General features: G+C 34.8%; 2 long non-coding RNA genes across 2 annotated transcripts; both read left to right on the forward strand.

Annotated features, from left to right (window-relative positions):
• The first annotated feature begins 788 nt into the window (after nt 1–788).
• Nucleotides 789–20508, forward strand: LOC147513843 (uncharacterized). The gene is made up of 14 exons (XR_015215686.1): nt 789–973; nt 2543–2755; nt 3815–3919; nt 4003–4135; nt 5182–5265; nt 5393–5468; nt 6160–6875; nt 15437–15550; nt 16072–16148; nt 17840–18208; nt 18758–18867; nt 19108–19710; nt 19846–20047; nt 20150–20508. It is a non-coding gene; the product is annotated as an uncharacterized LOC147513843 (long non-coding RNA).
• Nucleotides 10483–11472, forward strand: LOC147513844 (uncharacterized). The gene is made up of 2 exons (XR_015217424.1): nt 10483–10746; nt 10836–11472. It is a non-coding gene; the product is annotated as an uncharacterized LOC147513844 (long non-coding RNA).
• Nucleotides 20509–23718: the final 3210 nt, after the last annotated feature.

The raw sequence follows: 23718 nt of genomic DNA on the forward strand, positions 1-23718 counted from the left end.
AGTTTAGTTTAATGTTTTATCAAACTTTGTTATCCTTTGCTTCATTGTGTTGCTCCCTTTCACAGATGTATACTTCTCAGTATTTCCCTCAAATCTCAGAGCTTCTAAGGAGACTCCCACGTGTAATTCTATTAATGCTAAAGACCAATGACTACTTACGAGCTGTCACCAACTGTCTGGTAATACTGTAAATTTCTTCTTTGCTTAAGTAGTTTCATAGAAGTTTGTTAATTTGTTATTTATGCTTTAGTTTGAGTTTATGTGGGTTGCCTCATTGAATCTTCTTTGGTTATGAGCGCGTCACGATCGAGGGTCCCGCAGAGGCTTCGTTGATGCGATGCCGGTATGTTGATACTAAGTTTAATCTTAAGTAGTAAATTGCATGATTGCTCTTGGTGAATGGCTTGCTCACTTTTTAGGATAGATGATTTCTTTATCTTTTTGTGTATCTGCATCCACTTGCTTGCGTGGTTACACTACGTTTCGTGTGTACATGTTAGTAGAATTGCTCAACCTGTTTCTCACATCGTAAAATGTTTAAATTCTGAATAAATTTGGTTTTATATTATCATTGCAGCCACGAGATTACGATGCGGTAATGCGTGTAGCTAACTTGCGTGATTATGAGTTATATCATCACATCCGTGCACAATCAGTTTTTCTGAAGTTACATTCTTTCATCGCAATCAGCCACAAAAAGTTTACGCTCAAGTCATTTGAATTCAACAAATATTTCTTGTTTGAAGTTTTAATACTTTTCAAGATTCGTCATCTTTATCTGATCCCTTTTCCTCATCTATGAGGGTGTCTACCATTACTGTAAATCAATAACCATCGTGTTGATTGTTCGTGTCTCTGCTCTATTGTCGTTCCTCACCACTCTAATGACTCAATTTCCCCCTCTAGGGGTGATTGTTCTACGCTTCAAGTTGTCCCTTTGCTACTGCCTCCGAAGCAGTTGAGCCTATTCAAGGTACAATATTTTAATTTTTTTACTCTTTTGGTTTGCATTGTTCTTTCGATTTGTGTAGTTTATTGATAATTGTGTCTATAGATTATATTGTTTTATTGGACACTAAACAATATTGGAATACCCCATTGATGTCTGATGATATATAGTCAACACCCCTAATCAGCAACTATGATGCACGAGAATTTGTTTATTGATAAGTACTGTTGAAGGTTGAATTTTACAATTTTACGCTTAGAAGGGTCTTGGGAAGGTATTAGTAATGGTCACACTAATAATTGTTTTGAGGATGATGAGCAGATTAAGTGTCTAGATTAAGTTTTGCACACCACACACACCACACACATGACACCAAATGTAATTGGTATCTTAGAACTCAATGGAGTATGCCGACTTGCCACAGTTGTCCGCCTTTGTATTAGCTACTCAAGTGTTCTGCACTAATCAGTTCGTTTATTTGTGGACTTTTAGTGCTTTGTTAGGAGGTTGAAGTCATTGGCAAGTTATATTCCATGTTCTCTCTTTCGAGAGAGAAAAAAGATGCAAATGTCTTACAAGATATGCTTTGGTGAATTTAAATATCTTTTATTTTATTTTTCTTTGTAGCTAGATTGAATTTTATAAGTATATGTGTTGACTAATTCATATGAGTTTGCATATGGAACTGATGTTATTGTTGTATCATTAATTGTTTATGTATAATTAGGATTTCCAAAAGCTGTCAAAAAGAAAAATATAAGTGATTATTGTACCTAAATGCTAGACCTGTATACAAACGTGTTCCTAGATGTCGCAAGTTGCTAATGTTTACTGTCTTTTTTGTTATTGTTAATATCCGAGGTCACATATAGTTGTCAATAGATTTTATGCTATTTTTCAATTAATGCTTTCAGTGAACTTATTCTGTCTACACATTGGGTTATTGTGCATTTCTCTTTCTATGAAAATCATAATTGGAGATTATTATTAATTCCATTAAAATGTATGATCTGAGGCTATCCACATCAGCAGGGGGATTATGAAAAAAGAGGAGAGAAAAATGAAATTTTACGTAAACCTCAAAAAGTTAAACACTTAAACCCAAAAGAAAAAACAATTCGTCGAATAAAAAAAATATTTCTTCCCCGTCAAGATTTATGTAAGAAGACAGTGCATATCGTCATAAAACAAAAAGAATTCCTAAAAAAATTTGTTAGTCCCAAAATGTTAGTGACTAATGTAGTAAATAGTACTACATTTTGGCGCTATCGTTTTCTTCTTTTGACTAGTTGCTTTGTTGTTGCCATTAATGTTGTAGGCAACTTCGGACCAGAAAATTTTAAAACCATGTGAATAGTCTTTGCTTTTATGCAATTGGTTTATATTCTCATTTATTTTTGTTAGCCAACTAAATAACGACCTTTTTCTTCGTACCCGCGTAGTCTTTTTTTTTTTGTGGTCTATATGTGTTTGACTGTTGATATCTTAATTAGATCTGATATGCTTAGTGATATACTAAGATTTTAATTGATGATTACAATCGATGTGAATCGGTTATTAAATGGCTCATGAAGCGTTTCTTATATGTCACAGGGGGATTATGAAAAAAGTGGAGAAAAAAAAGAAAGTTTAACTCGACTCCACAAAACCCGACTTTCTTCTTCACGTAGAAAACCCAAACAAACACTATTCTATAACCTACCATACCTCTTCCCAAAACCCATCATCTTTCCTCCTCTCTCATCCCACGAAGATTAATCTACTGGAAATTAACTTCATAATGGTGGGCATAATCACGAGGTAAAAGTAAGTTTTATTTATTTATTTTTCTTCCTACTTGGGTTTTTGGTTGTGGGTTTTCTTTTCTTTGCCAGAGGTTCTTTTTTGTAGTTTAACACGATTGCATCTGTTGATAGCTTTGAACTTACATCACTACAGAATTGTGCCATCACTTTCTTTGATTTTTTTTTTTCTAATTTTTTTCATTTGTTTTGCACATTTGTTAATGTAATATGTAGTTTTTTCTCAAGTCAATTTTAAATACAAGTAGTGGGTTCGATATAGTTCTAAAATTGATATCCGCATTTACAATCACATAACCTGTTAGGAAACTCATCTGCATATATCAAGAAGTCAACTTGACCAATGAAGACTTCAGGGGTTTTAGTGTGGCAAAGGTAGTTATCTCCAAATTTTGTGTGAATCACAGATGAAGAATTTCATTCATTTACATTTTAAATAAGCATCTTTATTTCCAAGAATTTAGTCATTTTTAACTTTTAAGTAGTAGTAATTTATAGTTTTTGTGAAGTTATTTGCACTATGCCTAAATTTTGCTCATGTAATACTTATTCGTAAGTGAATGTTGTATTCATGATTGGTTCAGAGACTAAAACTAATAGAAAAAGGATGATACCACACTCTAGAAGTTGCCAAGAGTTTTGATTGGAGGTAGACATTGGTATTAGAAGGTACGAACAGTAGGAGATTAACATAATTTAAAAAGTGTTAATACACGTACTAGACCAATGCAATGTGAAGCACGGGCCGGCAAAACAAATTAGCCCATTGAAATTCGGGTTGGGCCCAAGTAAATATTTTCAACATGCTTATCACAAAGAATTTTTAATTTAGCCCATTGTTTTTTTTGTGGCAACATCATTAAATCATTTGTGAAGAATATAAATGACTCGGAATCACTCTATTTACTATTTCCATTTTATTATCCTTTTATTATTGAGTGTTGTATATAAATTTTGTGAGTGAATTACAAATGTATTTAGGTTGTGACTACCTACATTATTATTTATGCACATAATTATTATTTTTTTCCGTAACGTAACAATTTTAGAATATTAATTGCAGATGACCAACTTAGATTACCACCATGTGTATTCTTAAAAGCTCTCATTTCTCCACCATTTGGGATGCTGCTGTTTGGGTCACTTTCATTGGAACCATTATGTTCAAGTAACCCTCCTTTCTAAAGTGCATGACCCTTTGCCTCTTCATAGTCGTATTTGTTGGTTAACTTAGTTTCCCGTTCTTGACAGGTTACCCTACAAATGTGAATTTGGTAACGGAATGAAATACCCTGAAAATTGTTGGTTAACTTGATACATGTCACACCAGTTGAGAATAATATCCATATGAGGGTAACCTTTGTAAGCATCACAAATTTTACAGGTTAGATAATCCCTATCAATTGATTGCTCTTACTTTGTTTATATGGTTACTTGGTTTCCTTCTAAGTGTGGATTTCACTTCATTCTCTTTTGCACCTGTTTATATATGTATTTAGCTAACTTGCGGGGTATCAGGAATGTTTGAATGTTGCAAGACCTATGTGGGTCATACATTTTCTTTATGATGTCAATAACTGAGACTGCAACATGCATATCTAACAGTTGCAAGGACCCTTAGGTCCCAACTAAACATTCAAATGCGTGGACACTTAGACAGGGTCCATAAATTATAAAAAAACTCTCCTTTAGTAAGATACCATACTCTTAATATTAATGTATGTCTATTGAATATTTTCATGTTGATATCAATTTTTGTTGTTGTGGACTAAAACCAAGTGACTAGCAGTAAGAAGCTTTAGTTTGAGCATCTTGCACCTATTGAATCCATATACACCTCAAAAACGATGACACGACCTTTCTAGCCCCTGGAGTAGATCATTGGACTCTAATTATTATTAATAGCACAAGCATCAGTTTCCCCGCAATGTTCATACCAAAACATACATAAGAAACTGCAAGTAAGCTTCAATAATATATCTAATTTGATTTATAGTTACCATTATGATTACAAAGTTTTAATAAAAATATGAAATTGTCAATTACCAATACCTATTCTAATTTGGTTTATCTTGCACTGCACGTTATGCTTCTATGTATTAAGATCTAGATCTTTAGCTCCATAGAAGAGCACTTGAGTGTGGAAGTATATCTCAAGAGATGGTGGTTTAAATCCACCGAGTTCCTATCTATTAATTTTCATTATTACTTTGTTTTTATAAGTTTTTGTGGGATTTTTATTTTTCACCAAATATAATGATATGGTTTGGGTGTCATAATGTGAAGATTTCTTAATTGTCTGCTGCATTTTAAGTTTAGTAATTGTGAAAAGATTATTGCATAGTGTCATAATTCTTCTTTTATTTGGATTTTTGATTGTCTCTCTGGCTGAAAATTGTTAACTTTGAATTTGTTGCTATATGCTTTTAGGTGAACATTGTCATTCGTTGATATGAACACCCGCCACATACATGTCTTGGTAGCTGGAGTTTGGTGTTTGAGTCTATATGGAAGGTACGTGAGACTAGATATCTCATAAAAAAAAATAAGGGTGCGATTTCTTTGTACATGTATGTAACTAATTTTGTTAGAAATTAGAAATTCCATTTGGCAATTGCTAATGGGCTTGCTGTCACAACAGGTTGCAAAAAACAAAAAAAATTGCTAATCTTGATTCCATTCCAATGTTCTTGGCTAATACAAGACACATACTGAAGGTATATAATTTCTCTCTTTGTATATATGGATTAGCATGTCAACTTTTGGTCATTTGGTTGTTTGTCCTCGAAGTTAAAGTAATTGTTTTCCTTTATTGCCTTTATGAGTAGGGCCTATACTAATAGAACCACAATGCCCCTTTGTGCAATTTTTCTCCTAATATCTTTATATATATATAATAACAGTCCATTTTCCTTTTCTTTGAGGGTGTCCACGTCAGCAAATTTTAAGTACCTACTTTTTACTCACGGGAAATCATAATGGATTAAGAAAAAAGCAGAGAAAAACTGGCGAACAACTTAAAAAGTCTCTCAACTTAAAATGGAAAGCGTATTAGCAAAACCCACCTAAAACCTTCGTTTCGTTTTAAAACATTCCGTCTCCATTTTCAATTAGATTGTATCTTTTCCAATGCCAAAATCCAACACATCAATCAACAATAAAACAAAGCCCAACCTTCGTCAAACACTCCGAAGTCTCTCACAAAAAAAAAACTCTCTAAAGATGAAGTAGGATCTGAAAAATGGCTTTGGGGCCATCTATTGTTTCGTCTCACTGTACTATGAAAGTACACTAAACTTAATTATCATGTATTAAATTTTCCTTTCTTTTTTGGTGTTTTTAAAGCAAACAAAATGGGTAATTTATGACAAATTGAAATTGTGATTGGTATTGATGCTAATTTATCAGTTATGGCTACACGACATGAGAAACTAGAGAGTCTTCAGCTTGGGCCTGAGTTTTGTGAAAGGATTAGTAGTGATGCTATTAAGATGGTTGGTCTGTGTTGTCCTAAGTTGAGGAAGTTGAGGAAGTTGAGGCTTTCAGGAGTTATGGATGTTGGTGAAGATGCTATTAATGTTTTGGCAAAAAATTGTAAACAATTAGAAGAGATTTGTTTTATGGACTGTTTGAATGTTGATGCTGTGGCGTTGGGAAATGTGGTTTATGTTCGTTTTCTTTCTGTTGCTGGGACGAGAAATATAAACTTGAATTCGGCATCACAGGCGTGGAATAAACTTCCTAATTTGATTGGTTTAGACGTTTCGAGGACTGAATTTTTTCCAACCAAGGTTTTGAAACTGTTGCATCTCGTCAACAGAAAGCTTGAAGGTCATGTGTGCTCTAAACTATCCATCTCTTGAAGCAAAAGGTGATTTTGCGAGATATAGTATAAGAGATAAGTTGTTACTTTCCATCTTCAAGGACACATTTAAAGGAGTTGCTTCACTATTTGTCGATAATACAATGGACAGGAGTGTGTTTGACTTTTGTCGTCATTGATGATGAAAATGCTCCTGTTGATTTTGAAAGGGTAGAAGTAGTAATGTCCAATGGTGGAATAAGGCTCCTTCCAGAACCTTGCAAGATCTTCTCGGGAGGGCCTTCAGTCTGAAGCAGCCATGGTAAGCTTCTTCTTTGTTCCATTTTTAAAAGATCGAGGATATGGCTGCATAAAATATCTATTTGGCTTTAGATTCATCAAAGACTCATAGAATTTAATTAGTTTTTTAAGATAGGTGTACAGAAGGAAAGAATGTTTCCTTATGATATGTATTTAGTAGTGAATGCATAGTATAATTGAATATGTCATCAAGTAAATCAAACTAACCCCTGTTAGTGAGGTTAAGTTGGTAATGTCCTTTACCTCTGTCTTCGATCTTTGTCAGTTGTTTCGACCAAATATGATCAAAACACCAAGTGTTGATGAAAAAGACGATGAACGTAGAAAAGTAATTAGAAAAATGATGGTGATCGGGGGAATGATGAGACTGTACCTTGCGGTTGCCTACGTACCCAAATTATCAGTGGGATCAAGTCTCAAGAACGTAGTTCTGAATGAAAAATAGTTTGGTATTTATATAGGTAGAGTAGAGAGTCCTTGTAGCTCAAGTAATCTTGTAGCTTGAGTAATTGTGATATACTATAACTTTCAACTGATAATTATCTCTTTGATAAGAAACGAATCTGGACATAAATCAACGTACATTAGTGGCAAGCCATGTGGCTAAGGTTCATTGATCCATGATATTGATCCATGAGTTAATGGGCCTATACATTGATCCATGATATTGCGAATTGGGCTTTAGCCCTGTCGATTAAACGAATAAAGTGGAGACTCCTACCAATGGATGTTTGCCACGTAGAGGGTGGGGGTCGAACATCACCGCCCCTCTTTGGCATGCGAACAAAGTTCATATGGCAAAGAAGAAAAAAAATGAGCGGAATGTATAACGGTTGTCATGCGAAAATAAATATTGGAAAATTGATCCGAAAAAAAAAATCGGAATTAAGTGAAGCTAAATAATGTCAAACTAACGTGATCACGGACGCCAATGTAGTTAAATAAAAGATGGCCGAAAATGCACAGAAAAAAAAAATAATAAAATAAAATATGCATAGAAATAAAATTGCAAAAAAAAAAAAAAATCGATTGGCTAAAATCGACTTAACGCAGCGTCACGCGTAATAATACGAAATTTGAATTCGACGATGCATGCCAACGGAATAGCGATACTTGGATTATACCGTTGAAAATTAAACATAAGGGCAGTTTAGTAATAATAATAATAAAAGGTAGTTAAATATGAATTGGACTCAAAGTGTTCGGATGAGATAAGAATTGAGAGTATAGATAAAGTTGGAGTTGGAGAAGAATCCCACCAAAGACCGAAAACCCGCCAGAATCCTATATAAGTCTTTGGGCCGCGATATCCCAATCCGAAAAAACATTGTAAGCTCATCCAACAGAACAGCCGTAGGCAAGAGAAGTTTTGAAGTCGCATAAAGCTCGTCTTCTTCCGTATTACTGCCGCTCTAGAACGCTGTGTTCCGTCGCAATCAGGTACGCTCTCTCACCATCAGCTCTTCGCATATATCTCGTTTTGACACGGTAGGATCTTGATGACTCACACTTGGGGTTCTAGAACGTCCTGCCTTGAAAGTGGAGAAAACCTTAGCTTGACCTTCAGTCGCCATAGCAATCCGTTCCCTGGCTACGTTGTCTGCAGAAACAGCAGTAGAGGGTGCAGCAAGCGTACTCCCCAACATCTCACTCATCAAGCATGCGGGAGTAGGAGATATCACCAAACACCCCTTGGCCCATGAAGATTCAACCTGTCTAGGTGGGGAGCTCGGGTGGTATGAGGTAGATTTCTCTCGCTGACTCGGAGAAACCAGGTGTGGAAAAAATGCATGGCGGTGCTGATTTTCGTGGGTCGTTACCATCAGCAGCGAGCATGCGAAAAAGATAGAGAAAACGACCTTACCTTGGCTTGTAAGGGTCAACATAGGTGGCGACAAACATATTAACTTTGGTTTGTTTGTAGACCCTCTGAAGATCGGCTGGAGAAGATGGTGAGGTGGCCATACTGATTTGTTTTGGGTAATCAAGATGGGCTCACATTCAAACTCATATTAACCAATATGATACGGTGCAGCCGCTAGTTAATAAAGCGGCACCGCACTGCTCTTTATTAGTATGGCCAGGTGCATCCGGAACTGAAATACAAACCATGATAAGGTGTCGTGCCAGCCAAGGAGGGGCACCGTACCTGTGTTGCCTTGATCTGACCCGGTTCACCCTTGTGGAGCTATTGCATCCGGTTTTTGAGCTAACTAACCCGGTTTTGTGTGTGCAGGTAGAAACAACTCAGATATTACACGGATGAAAGATAATCGAGAAGAAAAAAACTCGATGACGACAACGGAGACTTGGTGAGGTGGAAAGAAGGTGATGTGATACAACGACTACCAAAACCGCGTCCGATGGTCGCTTAGGAAATACATAAAATACTAGGACTCGAGAAATTTGAGATGGAAGAAGTGTACGAATTTGAAACGAAAAGTTGAAGAAGATGAAGTAGTAATGGCTTACACACAATTAAATTGCAGGAATACAATTCCGTTGAACAAAGAAATTGCGCAATTATTGGAGTGGTGGCAAATTGCACCGGGACAACTGCCAATATCGTTCTGGTTAATCTTTACGAGAGTGCACCGTTTACAAAATGAATATAACAGAAGGTTTGGGGCTCAAGAAATCTTCGCGTTGATACGACCGAAAGCCATACTGACGAAAGGGTACATAAAATTTGAAGTTGAATTCAAGGATTCAAACAGAACTTTTAAAGGGTTCCCAAAAGTATACACCGGATGGGATAGATTTCTGTACCGCTTGCGAGGGAAGTGGAATCCGACAGAGTTTAAAGTGCCGAACAAATTTCGAGGTAAGCCAAAACATAAGTATTGAAAATTGTACTACGAGTAAATTGTTGACTAACACGAGTTATTTTGTGTCTAACAGAAAACGCAAGTACACTACCAGACATTGAATTGGACAAGGAAGTGGAGAACAACCTTCGTTTCTTCTTTCATGAATGTTCTGACGAAAGATTGGTAGATTTGAGTTATTTCGATGATATTGTTGATTTCCAACACTATGGGGGTATTGAACAACAGCTCGATAGGTCCAAGGAGACACATAGTGAAATGGCGAAGAAGAATAAGATTCTCACAAATGCAATATTTGGCAGCGATAGCGATAGTGAAAAAGAAGATGGAACGGAATTAACACAGTGAGAATTAGTGCTGAGCTTGCCAAACACAAATAGCGAATTGTACAAAAGAATATGTTCCACAAGAAAACGGGCAAACGGAGACCAAGAGAGACAACCAACGTTACAATGTATGATGCCTCGAGAGGGACGAGACTACAATGCACAAAAAAATAGCCCAGATGAAATAAAGTACATTCTCAACACAAAGAGGAAAAGGTATGTACCGTAGAAAACATATATATGTAAAAGTGTGGGGAGATGTAATATCTCGCCCTCGGGTTTGGTATATACATGAAAAGAATGGCGGGAAAAGAACTAAAACCGTGATAGTTACAAAAAGATAGTGCAAAATAAGAACACAAAGTCGGTGAAAGAAAACAAACGACAAAACAAAATGGGGAGCAAAGAATCCAACCACCACCGGCAAAATCGTCGGGGTAATACTACTCATGGAGGAAAACCACAGAATCTGTTAACAGTAAGTGGACCGTTGACTTTTACTATTGTGTTAGGATGGTAAAGAAATTTATGTCCGACACTAAATCGATAAAATTGGTAGATGAAGCAAAGATGTTCAAGTCTGGACGACGAAGCGAAGGTATCGCCATAGACCACGCCAATGGAGGGGCTCGAAAAATATCAAAACTGTGACCAGAATACGGAGAACATCAGATAATATGACAGAGCAGTGTCAATGATTTTCGATACTATGAACCAGGTATGATAGCATTTTTTTTTTTTTATCATTTATTACAAACTTGTGTTTAAGTCTGAAAGATTGATGAAAACAGATATTTTTCGCCGCAGGTTAAAACGGTGGTAGTACGGACCAAAGAAATTCATAAAAAAGTTGCGAAGAAAAGTATCGATACGAATGAAGTCAATGCCGTAAAAGAAATAGAGAAAGTGAAAAGACTCAACCGAAAATTGGAAGAAGCAAACAAAGCGTTAAGCGGAACCAACAGAGAGTTAGAAGACGAAAACAAAAACTTAACCGAGCGGACGGAAGAAGCCGAGCAGAGATCGTACGAAGACTTTAGGAAAGCCTGTGAGATAATGGAAGAACACAAACACTTAAAAGCAGATGTGATAGAATTAAAAGCACTCGTGGCGACCAAAGATCAGGAACTTAAATGTGCGCAAAAAGAGGCAGAGAAAAATAATAAGCGAATGACAGATTTAAACGAGCGACTCGGCCAAGATCACGTGCAAATGGCACATTGTGAATCGTCCGTAAGACAATTGACAGAGACTTTAATAGAAACGGGAGATGAACTAGAACGTGAGAAGATGAATTACAAAGATTTGTACGAGTTGTATATGCGAAAAGTTTGTAAGGAACCATTGGATTTGCCCAAACCAATGATCATATGATTTTGCGTTTGTAATACCATAGAGCTAAAAATTCTTTTTGAATAAAATAAAGTATGTGTTGACAATTGAATATCATTGTGATGTCAGATAACATACCTGTGGAAAACTGACAATGTTGTTGAATTATATAGATGACACGAAATAGCATGAAACGCCCCCAATGCTAACTTTAAGCTTGCAAAATTAGATTGTAGTGATAGTAACGACTAAGCGAGCGTAAAAGCGTTCAACTTAGACTGACGAAATTAAACGTGGTAATTTCGCCAGATTTTGTTGTAGCCATTATAAGGTTCGCTAAAACCAAAATCATACCATTGGAACTGAAGTGAAAGAACTGCATCTTTATTGATTACCGAGTCTTTAAAAAATACAAAGATAACAACGGAAAATACATGCCTGAACTGGAAACAAACTAAATATTGTATTATTTTAATTCTCCAGGATAACGGAAAACACAACTAAAATCTACTTATATAACTTGCGCAGATGAAACGCATTCCACGGCTTATCGAGAACATTCCCATCTAAATCTCGAAGAAAATACGATCCTTTGGTGGCAGGGCGATCTATGATGTATGGACCTGTCCAGTTTTCTCCAAATTTACCGGAATCTATCAACCTCGTCTTTCGTGAGTACCCGATCATCTTTCTCAAACACTTTAAGTCGAACTTTCTTATCATATTTTCGTTTCATATCAGCTTGATAACAAATTAACTGTTGAAGACCAACATCTCTTGTCTCATCTATCAAGGCTTTGGCTTGAGCAAGTGCTTGATCATTCGACTCCAATTCCACGTTAGAAGTTCGTGGGTGGTTGGTGTCATCAACTCTGTAGGCAAGACCGCCCGCACAAAGTAAGCAAGATTAAACGGAGAAAATCAAGTTGAATGTTTAGGTTTGGTTCGATAAGCCCACATAACCGCAGGAAGTTCCTTAACCCAATTTCCTTTGGCCTGTTGAAATCGTCGCTTGAGCATTGCAAGAATGGATTTGTTAGTAGCCCAACTTGTCCATTAGCGAGGATGGTATGGTGCCGAAATTGTGATTAATCTTCAAGTCGGAACAAAATTGTCGAATTTCTTCAAAGATCAAATTATTTGCCATTGTCGAAGTCAATGATGTTGGAATACCTAAAAGCGACAAACAATGTCTCGCCATAAGAATTTTTTAACATCTGAAGCATGGATCTGGGCTAAGGGTATAGCTTCAGCCCACTTGGTAAAATAATCAGATGCGACGAGTAAGAAACGAACACTGCCATGAGCTTTCGGAAGAGGACCGACGATGTCAAGACCCCACTTTGCAAACGGCCAAGGGCTCAAGATTGGATGAAGTTCCGTTGCTGGAAGATTTCCCATATTAGCATATTTCTGACAAGGAACACATTTCTCAGACAAACGCTTAGCATCCTTTTGCATGTACGGCCACCAAGATCCTTGTGTCATTGCTCTATGGCGAAGCTTAGCCCGGAGTGGTTCCCACATAGGCCTGAATGAATTTCCGCCGGGACGAAGCAAACCCTTCACTTTGAGACAACAAGCATAGTGGTTAAGACTTGTACCTTTGCGATAAAGTTGCAATGCAATCGTTCAAGTCGATATGAGATAATATTTCCAAGCATCGCGTTTGACACGATCACCCACTTTATGATCGGGAGGCAAGATGTGATCATGTAAATATGTGATATAAGGAAGACGCCAATCATCTTCGTCACAAGGTGTAAGTGGAAAACTTAGCTCTATATCAAGAACCTCTGGAGCATTGTCAGCTTCATGATCGTCGTCGATATGGACCGAGACAATATCATTGGCCGGGATCATTGTGGTCATCTGATAGCATAAGTTGTGGATCAAGCGTTTTCTCTGCAATGATAGCTTGATTATCAAGATCACGCTTGCGCTTCTGAGTCAGCACAGGAGATATCAAATTGGTATGACGTGATTCCTCAGAAAATGTCTTGATGAAAAAACAACTTTGAGTGATGTACATATTGCGCACATCCTCGATGGACAGATCGATACTCGATTCCTTTTGAAATTCAATGGTAATCTGGCGAGGCTTATCTGACTTAACTGCCGATGATAAATATGTGAGAGAATCCGCATGTCGCACGTGAAGCATAGGGCAACCCTCGACATCATCATATTGATCAAACTCTGGTTGTTTGAAGTCTTTGTTATGAGTAACCCTTTGGACGGCGAGAGAAAATTTGTCCAAAATACCATCTTCAACTGCCATATTTTCTAGTGTCGATTCAAAAGGATCGCTGTCCAGAAGAGCTTTTTTAATCATTTCTCTGACACGTTGAGGAGTCATCGATCCAGATTTGTTGGATCGTGATCATAGTCCACGATGGCGCCTATGGGAAGCGAACGAACGAGAAGAAAACGGCGAAGATTCATCGTTTCCGTGTCGAGATAATTATGGATGGTACGTTGGGCTTTCAATACGATAATGTTCGGAATGATAAGAACCGCGTTGCTGAAGTGTTTCACCATACTGATGGTTCCGATCATGAGTGCGATCATTATTACATTTCGCCATTCGAATTCCTCGGGACTTGCCGAAAATTTGTAAGATCGTGGGGTGCGATCGGACGATTATTAGCGATTACCTTGCCTACCGAGAACGTGACCAAGTGGGTGGAGATTTCTCGGCGGAGGTCGGGGAATTCGTTAAGCCCATTACTTTTAACTCGTTGATGGTTTTTGCAAATATCGCGAATCTCATCCTCACCACTTAAACGATCCCACACACTATTATGTCGTCGGGCGTGTGTGATGTTGTGGTGTGACATATACAACATCATCCGCGAGTGGAGTGGCGTCGTTTAAAATGGCGCTTGTAGTAGTAATTATTTTGTTTACGGACAGTCTTTAACTTTTGAAGAAGTGCTTCTCGAGACATATGACTTACATTATCCGCGATCGATAATCGAGAATCGCCGAGGCAATAACCTCACGGTGAATAATTTTTGGCGATTGGTGGAACGACAAGATTAGAAGGTATTATCTTTGTGTCGCGCAAAGTTGTCCTTGACCATCATGTTCGTGATGATCGCCAATAATCACATCGGGACCTTGAGCTCTTCGGTATCGCGTCATAACTTTGAAGCGGATCGAGGGTGTAGTATAAGAACCGCAGACGGCGCCAATTATGTTTCGACCAAATATGATCAAAACACCAAGTGTTGATGAAAAAAGATGAAGAACGAGAAAAGTAATTAGAAAAATGATGGTGATCGGGGAATGATGAGATCAGACCTTGCGGTTGCCTCACGCACCCAAATTATCATTGGGATCAAGTCTCAAGAACGTAGTTCGAATGAAAAATAGTTTGGTATTTATATAGGTAGAGTAGAGAGTCCTTGTAGCTCAAGTAATCTTGTAGCTTGAGTAATTGTGATATACTATAACTTTCAACTGATAATTATCTCTTTGATAAGAAACGAATCTGGACATAAATCAACGTACATTAGTGGCAAGCCATGTGGCTACATGAGTTAATGGGCCTGTACATTGATCCATGATATTGCGAATTGGGCTTTAGCCCTGTCGATTAAACGAATAAAGTGGAGACTCCTACCAATGGATGTTTGCCATGTAGGTGGGGATCGAAACATCAGTCTATGAGTTATATTTTGTGAATTATATCGGTTTGTTTAATTGAAAAGTTCTTCATATGTAGTGGTTGTGAGTTGAGAAATCATTTGAAGGTCTAGAAGCACCATAGAGACCAAAACATAATTTTCCACCAAGCCAAATTTTAATTTGTGCTTTCATAGTTGTAGTGTGGGCAGTGCTTTGTATTTGACCTAAAATTTGTTCATGTTAGTACTTCTAGGTCACTATTGTCTTTTCCATAATAGAAGAACATATTAATCAAAATAATACATGAATTTTAATTTTCATAATCCATATTTACTGCAATATATTTTGACGATGAGTTCATGTATACAACTACTATAAAAAAGCCCATGTCCAATGGATCAGTGATTTTCTTTTTTATTCTCCTTTTTCGTTTTTTTTTTTAGGTTTGGAACTTTTGGACTTTGGAGGTGGATGAAGAATGCAATTAAGACCTATATACTTGTGTGTGCCATTTAAGATGCCGCATAAGATTCAAATCCATCGCGGTTAGCCAAAATGTATTATCCTAAACTTGAATCTACACATATACTAAGACCTTATTGAACATTACAAAACCCATCTTTATCTTTATATATATATAATAGCAGTCCATTTTCAGGCTCATTGGGGTTGTCCACGTCAGCAGGGGAATTTAGAAAAAATATGAGACTAAATAGGAAGTAAAAAAAACCTTTATATCGAACAAAACACTAAAAAACTCAATAAACCCATATGTACTAAACTGTGGTTTCCTCTCCAATATTAAAGTTAAACCCAAAAAACCAATTCGGTCACAACACTCAGAAAAACTCATTTCTTCTCCGTCTAAAACTCTTTCTTCTCCTTTTACTTTCCGGATTCAACTCCGGTAAAGAACCCAAACAAATTATCTCTAAAGATTTTCATTTTTTTTTACGATTCTGAGAAAAATTGAGATTTTTTTTTTTAAATATATACTGATGAAGAAGAAATCACCTCATGGTTTTGCAACGAAGAAGATAATCTTTAATTTTTAATGGCCTCTACTCCAAACTCACAGATTCATAACAAAGCAAGGAGATGTTGGTCACCAAATTTGCACCGACGATGCCCTTAAGATGTTGGGTGGCTCTCAAGGTAATAATGTTAAGTTGAAAACTTGGGTACAATGTTAAATGTTAAGTTGTACTTTGTTTTTTTTCCTGACCTGCTTGAAAATATGTTAAGTTGTATATTACTCTTACAATGAACTGCTACATCTAAACCCACAAGGAATCTAACAACAAATTTGTTGTAAAATATGTGTGAATATTGAGTTTCTGAAACAATCAAGTAATCAAGTATGTCGGTATATCCTCAAATTTTGACCAAGGGATAATTGTTCATCTATTCTTCGTGCTCTTAGCTAGATTCACCTTTACTATTTGTATAGTTGGTAAGGTGTAGAATCTATAGTTCTCGAGATATGACGAACCTTACAAAGAAATAACATATATGACGAACCTTACAAAGAGATAATTAACATAACACCCAATTAACTTTAAGACAATTAAGCAATTAGTAGAGACAGCTAGCTTCAAACGAAAGTCTTCTGAGCGGATAATAATTACTTGAACGTTTTGAAGCTATGCAAATTGGTTATTTTGAGTGAGCCATATCTACATGTATATAGTATTTTTTTTTGATTTAGTGTCTTGGACATGGTGATATGTACAAATTAAACCTAGGTACCTATTTTTCCAGCAAAACACGCCTTATAAATATGTGTGCCTTAACTCCCTATAAATCTTACAGTTAATTGACTAATGCATACACAGTCTATAATACAAAATCCTTAAAGAAAAAACTATTATAAGTACTTGCATACATGACGAGAACTCTTATATGTAATTTGAGCATTGATAGTGATCTGTCTTGATTGTATATTGTTATGTTTTTTATTATGAAAGAAGCAATGGGTCTTACTATTCGAAGGGTAATGAAAGAAGCAATGGGTCTTACTATTCCTACTGTTGCGTTAAACTCTATAATTAGACCTGAATGGAAATGGAAAAATTGAAGGTCTCAAGACACCAAGAATCAGAGTTAGCTAGAATCGGGTCAAAAGAACAACTATTACATAATTGAGCAAAATTCACTAGCTAGCAAGGAATTTGAGGAACAGTTACAATGGTTAGAATAAACTTATTTTAGTGAATTCCTACGAATCATCTGAGTCAATACTACTGGGCTTACTTTGTATCAGTCTTGGTAACGGATTGCTCCATAGCGATTGAGAAATATATGTATAGCTTCGTTCTTTTTTAATCTTAAACTTTCTTTGCCATGGGATAAGAAAATATATAGTTTAAAACCAAATAAGAACTCGACGTGAAGACGAAGAAGATAGTATTGTTATTTGTATCGTTCAATTTGTTGAAGTGAGTGATTTCATTCATGGTGGGTGTGGTGTGTTGTCCGAGTAGGTTTGATATATTCTTTGTTTTCCTTATCACTAATGTACTAATTCCATAAGCTATAATTTTCTTTCATAGTTGTAAAATTATGTGTCATTCTCACTTTCTTAGTTTGATTAGCTACTCTATCAAATTTGTCCACCTAAAGACATGACGTTGGTTATCCACTATACAATCCCATTGAGTTGCGTGTTGGAATTCCTAAATACTTACACAGTTACACTTTCATACAACTTTCCTTTTCTTACAGTAAAAAAAAACATGCTAGCAACTCATATTTATTTGAAAAAACTCGCAAATTACATTTTTCTAGTTGTTGGAAAGATTGGTTCAAGTACCAATTTGATTGTTCAAAGAGTTGAGTATGTTCAGGAGTAAGATAAGAGAAGCCACCTCATGGACCTTTTTCATGCTTAAAGGGAGAATGGATCTCATGGAAAGGTAGTATGGTTGATATGGGTTGTTTCCTATAGCTTTCCCTACCATGTCACTGGATAATTTGTCAATGCTGGCTTCATATAAGTCTTCTATTCTTCTTATCTTACTTTCCCCTTTTGACTTGGTTTCTTTAATATTTTATTGTGTGAACTGTTGTTTAGTGATTCCTGTTATTGTTTTCACAACAAGCTCTGGCTTTAATTTTTGTGGAGACAAAGAAAGGAGCCGACTCACTGGAATATTGGTTGTGCTCGAATGATTTTCCAGCAACGAACTACAATTTATGGTGATAGATCACAGCAAGTAATTGGAACTGTAAAAGCTTTGGTTAGCGAATATATCCTGTTTATTGTATTCCTTGCTCACTTCTTCAATGTTCAATTGTAGAATTATGTTTTCCTAAATGATCGATATGCATTTGTTTCTTATTAATGCCTAAAACACGTTAGTCATCTTGCTTAGAACGTCATTTTGAGAAGTGTCTACATTACTCTTTGTTCCTCTGTGTGTCTACAGTCTACACTTTGGTTAGTTGGTTTATATCACGTCCTATTTATTAATATCGATGGGTCAAAGAGTAATTTCAGATATATCAAGAATTTGTTTTTGATGGATTGTGCAAGTACCTTAGGAAGTTATAAAGTGAAAATGAATAGCTATATGGACAGACAGTCTTAACCATCTGATAAGAAATCTGGAGTTAAATGGTCACTTTTTTGGTTTCTCCAAAAAAGTAAAAATAAGTATTAGATAAGCTTCTAAGTTATTTTAAGTTAAAGACCAATACAAAAATGGTGACATTTTTTATAGTATTATTCTAATGTGTTCCAAGTCATATGATTATATTTGCAGGAAAGGGAGCATACATTGAGCTCATTTAAGAATGGTCGTCAGACTCTAATTTTGGTGGCAACCGATGTAGCGCCATAATGATACACATAAACGGAAGTGGCATACAAAAGGTACTTTCCCTTTACTTTCATGTGAACCATTTGTGCTTTGTCAATGACTTAAATAAGTTCTAATTTAAACTCAAAGTTTTGGTTTTACAACACGGGCACACCACATATATATACGACATGAAGAAGGGAAAAAAGTTGTACGGTTCAGTAGTATTAAAAAAAATATTTTTGATTGATATTCATTTACTCTATTTAATACTGATTACTATCATTTTTTTTTCCTTTGTGGTTCAATTGTAGGAACTGTTAAGAACGTGAGCGACATTTATTCTAAATCCTTGCATTACTGAAGGCATCCTTGAGAGACGCCTTTGCTACCGCTTGATGTTCCAGGCAGTAGAGCACAATGGATCATTTAGAAGCTGATTGACAATATGATTATTTGCATCTTATCTTTCTCGTTGTCCTATACATTGCGGGTACGTCCTTTAACGGCCGAGCCTGAACAACAACAGGAGTGGAAGGATCTGTGTCCATGAGGTCTCGAGCCCAACATTCCTAAAATGACTCAGCTCATTGTGGCTTTTTAATCTTCTCCCTTAGTCCCTCATAGTTCTGAAAGTAATGCAACATGCTATAATCTCCTATCTTTCCTCATCCCATCCAAGTTTGCCATTGAATTGTAGAGAACTTATTGAGAAGGTAATGTAAAACTTCCTATCCCAACTATAGATTCGAGAGATCATAGAATGCATCGGGTGATATTGGCAGGGATACCATATGGGTAAAAAACCTATACAGGGAGGTTTTGTGGGGTTTGACTGCCTCTATTGGCTTTCTTAGACTATTGGTTTTCTATATTGGCATAGGGAGCAATGCAAGGACAGCAACATCATCTGTAGAGTACTTTTTTTCCCTTCCCTTTTCTTTTGTACAAAGGGAATGAAGCTTTAGAGGAAGCTATGTTGTTTGAAGTTTGAACTATGTATTGGTTTATAGATATGATCAAAGTATGCATGGCATTTCTTTTTGATGCAGGAGGTTTTTAAAGGAATACATAAGAGGAAACACAATCGTGTATGCTTGAGACAATGCCAAGTACGCCAAGATGACTGGGAATATATAATGTCGGTGATTGTAGATCTATTGTTTGATGTTATATCAGCCCTTGCTTCATGTCTTCTTAGGGAGTCTTTATCAGTCCCCTCTGGGAGAATCCCTTCATCTCAGTGTCATAAAGGTATAGATATTTCTTCATTTGAAAATAAGTTTGTTACCTGCAAGTAACGAAACCTATGTCCATTATTGTCTGATTCTAATCAATATGTATACATCTGTATAGGCTTCTGCTTATGGTTAATCAAATGTTGCAAGAAAAGAAGGGGAGTATGTGGAATTCATTATGTACTTACCATGAATTTGTTTGGAGGTGCTGATGGTATTGTTTGTTAGTCAAATAGTATTTACATAGTACTTCGGCTAGGGACCTCATTAAACTCGGTGATACTGAATATTGGGCCTAAAGAATGATATGTTGTAAGTGATTTTTAAGTTGGGAATAGTGATGATGTGTCCTATTAATTGACTGAGATGAAATTGATCTATAGTATGCGTTGTAGATATTGAATTTGACATTAGAAGAAATTTGGCTTCGCAGATACCCATTATATTGTTACTCTATATCGACCAAAATTCCACTTTTATCTATTATCACGTGAACAATTTACAATTATTTAGTCTAGGTTGGTAACTTGATAGTACTTGATAGTGTTTTTGAGATCAAGTAGCAAACCGATGGTATACATATACATAATGGTGAGGGATGTGCTATTAGGGGAGTGCTAATTAGAATATAATTGTAGCTGTGGAACTTAAATATTTTAGGAGCATAATGTGTATACAATCCATTAAGTTGTACCGAATACAGTGTATTGATCTTAATTTTGTGGGAATAGTTAGCTAGATGGATACATTTTACGCCATTTTTTTTTTTTTATCTCAATTTTTGAAATTTTATGACTACTCTTTTTAATAGTTGTAGTTGAAAAAAATGCAAGTTATGATTTCAAATTAACACGATAAATTGTTTGTAAATTTCATTTAAAATTGGTAAAAGATTTTTAACACCAACTGACTATATATCTATCTATATACTAAAAACAGAGACCTTTAAAGGAGGATTTTCTCTCTATGTGTCACTCTAATATGAGAGTTAGATTTTTCTATCCTATGTGGCACTATAATATGAAAGATAGTATTTTCTAATAGCCTACAATCCTACCTACATTGAACCTCTTTGGAGAGTTTGAGTGTATTTCTAATTCTTATATTTGGAGAGTTTGAGTATATTGTCAATTCTTATATATTTGATAAAATAAAATAAAAAATTGCTAAAAAAATAAGTGATTTGTAGAATGTAATTTCATGTTACGAATCAAACACTTTTATTGTTCTAATTTTTATATATTTGATCAAATAAAAAAATTGCTAAAAAATAAGTGATTTGTAGAAACTAATTCTATATTACAAATCATACAATTTTAGTGTCTATGAGACTATGATAAAACACCTAACTTATTTGAATATATCTTTAACGTAACAATTATACTAAAAATAACATCACAAAATATATAATAGAAAATGAAAAGAAAAAAAAAATAATGACAAAGCAATAATGACAAATATTTTAAAATATGTATAATATTGAATGAAACTAACGTAAAAAATAAAAAATAAAAATAAAAATAAAATAAAAATAAAAATAAAAAAAATAAAATAAAATTAATGGGGAACCAAAAACTGGATGCAAATGTATCGAACTAACCTCAAATAATATTTAACGGAAAATCGGAAACTGGATGCAAATACAAGCATTAAACTAATCTTAAAAATTAATTAATAGAAAATCGGAATATGGATACAACTACATTAAACTAACCTCAAAGAATAATTAACAGAAAATCAAAACTTGGATGCAAATACATCAAACTAACATTAAAAAATAATTGTCATAAAATCGGAAACTAGATGCAAATACATTGACCTAACCCTCAAAGATTAAATTAACATGAAATCGGAAATTGAATACAACTGCATTGAACTAACCTCAAAGAAAAATTAATTATAAATTAGAAACATAATGCAAATGCGTGGAACTAATCTTAAAAAATAATTAACGGGAAATCGAAAACTATATGCAAATACAACTTTATCAAATAATAAACGGAGAAATCGAATTGGATGCAAATACATTAAATTAATCTCACGGAATAATTAACGGAAATCAAAAGCTGGATGCAAATGCATTCGACCCTTTGAAGAACAATTACTTGGGAAATGAATGTAATTTCATGTTACGAAATCAAACACTTTTATTGTTCTAATTTTTATATATTTGATCAAATAAAAAAATTGCTAAAAAATAAGTGATTTGTAGAAACTAATTCCATATTACAAATCATACAATTTTAGTGTCTATGAGACTATGATAAAACACCGACTTATTTCGAATATATCTTTAACGCGTAACAATTATACTAAAAATAACATCACAAAATATATAATAGAAAATGAAAAGAAAAAAAATAATAACGACAAAGCAATAATGACAAATATTTTAAAATATGTATAATATTGAATGAAACTAACGTAAAAAAAAAACAATTAATGGGGAACCAAAAACTGGATGCAAATGTATCGAACTAACCTCAAATAATATTTAATGGAAAATCGGAAACTTGATGCAAATACAGGCATTAAACTAATCTTAAAAATTAATTAATAGAAAATCGGAATATGTATACAACTACATTAAACTAACCTCAAAGAATAATTAACAGAAAATCAAAACTTGGATGCAAATACATCAAACTAACATTAAAAAATAATTGTCATAAAATCAGAAACTGGATGCAAATACATTGAACTAACCCTCAAAGATTAAATTAACATGAAATCGGAAATTGAATACAACTGCATTGAACTAACCTCAAAGAAAAATTAATTATAAATTAGAAACATAATGCAAATGCGTGGAACTAATCTTAAAAAATAATTAACGGGAAATCGGAAACTATATGCAAATACAACTTTATCAAATAATAAACGAGAAATCAGAAACTGGATGCAAATACATTAAATTAATTTCACAGAATAATAACGAGAAATCAAAAACCTGGATGCAAATGCATCGAACTTTGAAGAACAATTAATGTGAAATTGGAAATTGGATACAAATGTATTAAACTAACCAAAAAATAATAATTAACGATAAATCAAACTGGATGCAACGACATTGAATTGATCTCAAAAATAAATAACGAGAATTGGAAATTGGATGTTTGCATTAAACTAACATCAAAATATAAATAACGGAAAATCAGAACCTGGATGCAAATGCATTGAACTAACCTCAAAACATAGTTGGGTTATATGTTGTGGGAATGTCTCGATAAATATAGTTTTGTATTTAAAATGGTGTTTATCTTATCTCTTTTTAGTATTCAAGTAGCTTCAATATATATAAACTTCGCTTTTATTAGGCAATCTCACAAAACATCAATCAAACTTCTATTATTAAACAACAAAATGAAGTTGAAGGATTTTATCAAATGCAAGTTTTTTTTTTTTTTAATGGAGAGTGAGGTTTTCACGTTATAAGAAATTTGGTTTAGTGATAAATATAATATTAATATATAATAGTTACGATATTTGCAAATATTTTTCAGAATAATTAATATAACAACACCCGTTAAGTAGATAATCTTTGAAGATCAATTCCATATAGTGAGTCATGCATAATTTAAAGAATAATTAATGGAAATCGAAAAGAATAATCTTCGATGATCCCACATAGTAAATTAAGCATAATTTACTTTTTTATGTCATGTTTGCAATGACACTTCTGAGATA

This window comes from Coptis chinensis, chromosome 3 (genome assembly GCF_015680905.1).
Source record: "Coptis chinensis isolate HL-2020 chromosome 3, ASM1568090v1, whole genome shotgun sequence".
In the NCBI taxonomy this organism is placed as follows: Eukaryota; Viridiplantae; Streptophyta; class Magnoliopsida; order Ranunculales; family Ranunculaceae; genus Coptis; species Coptis chinensis.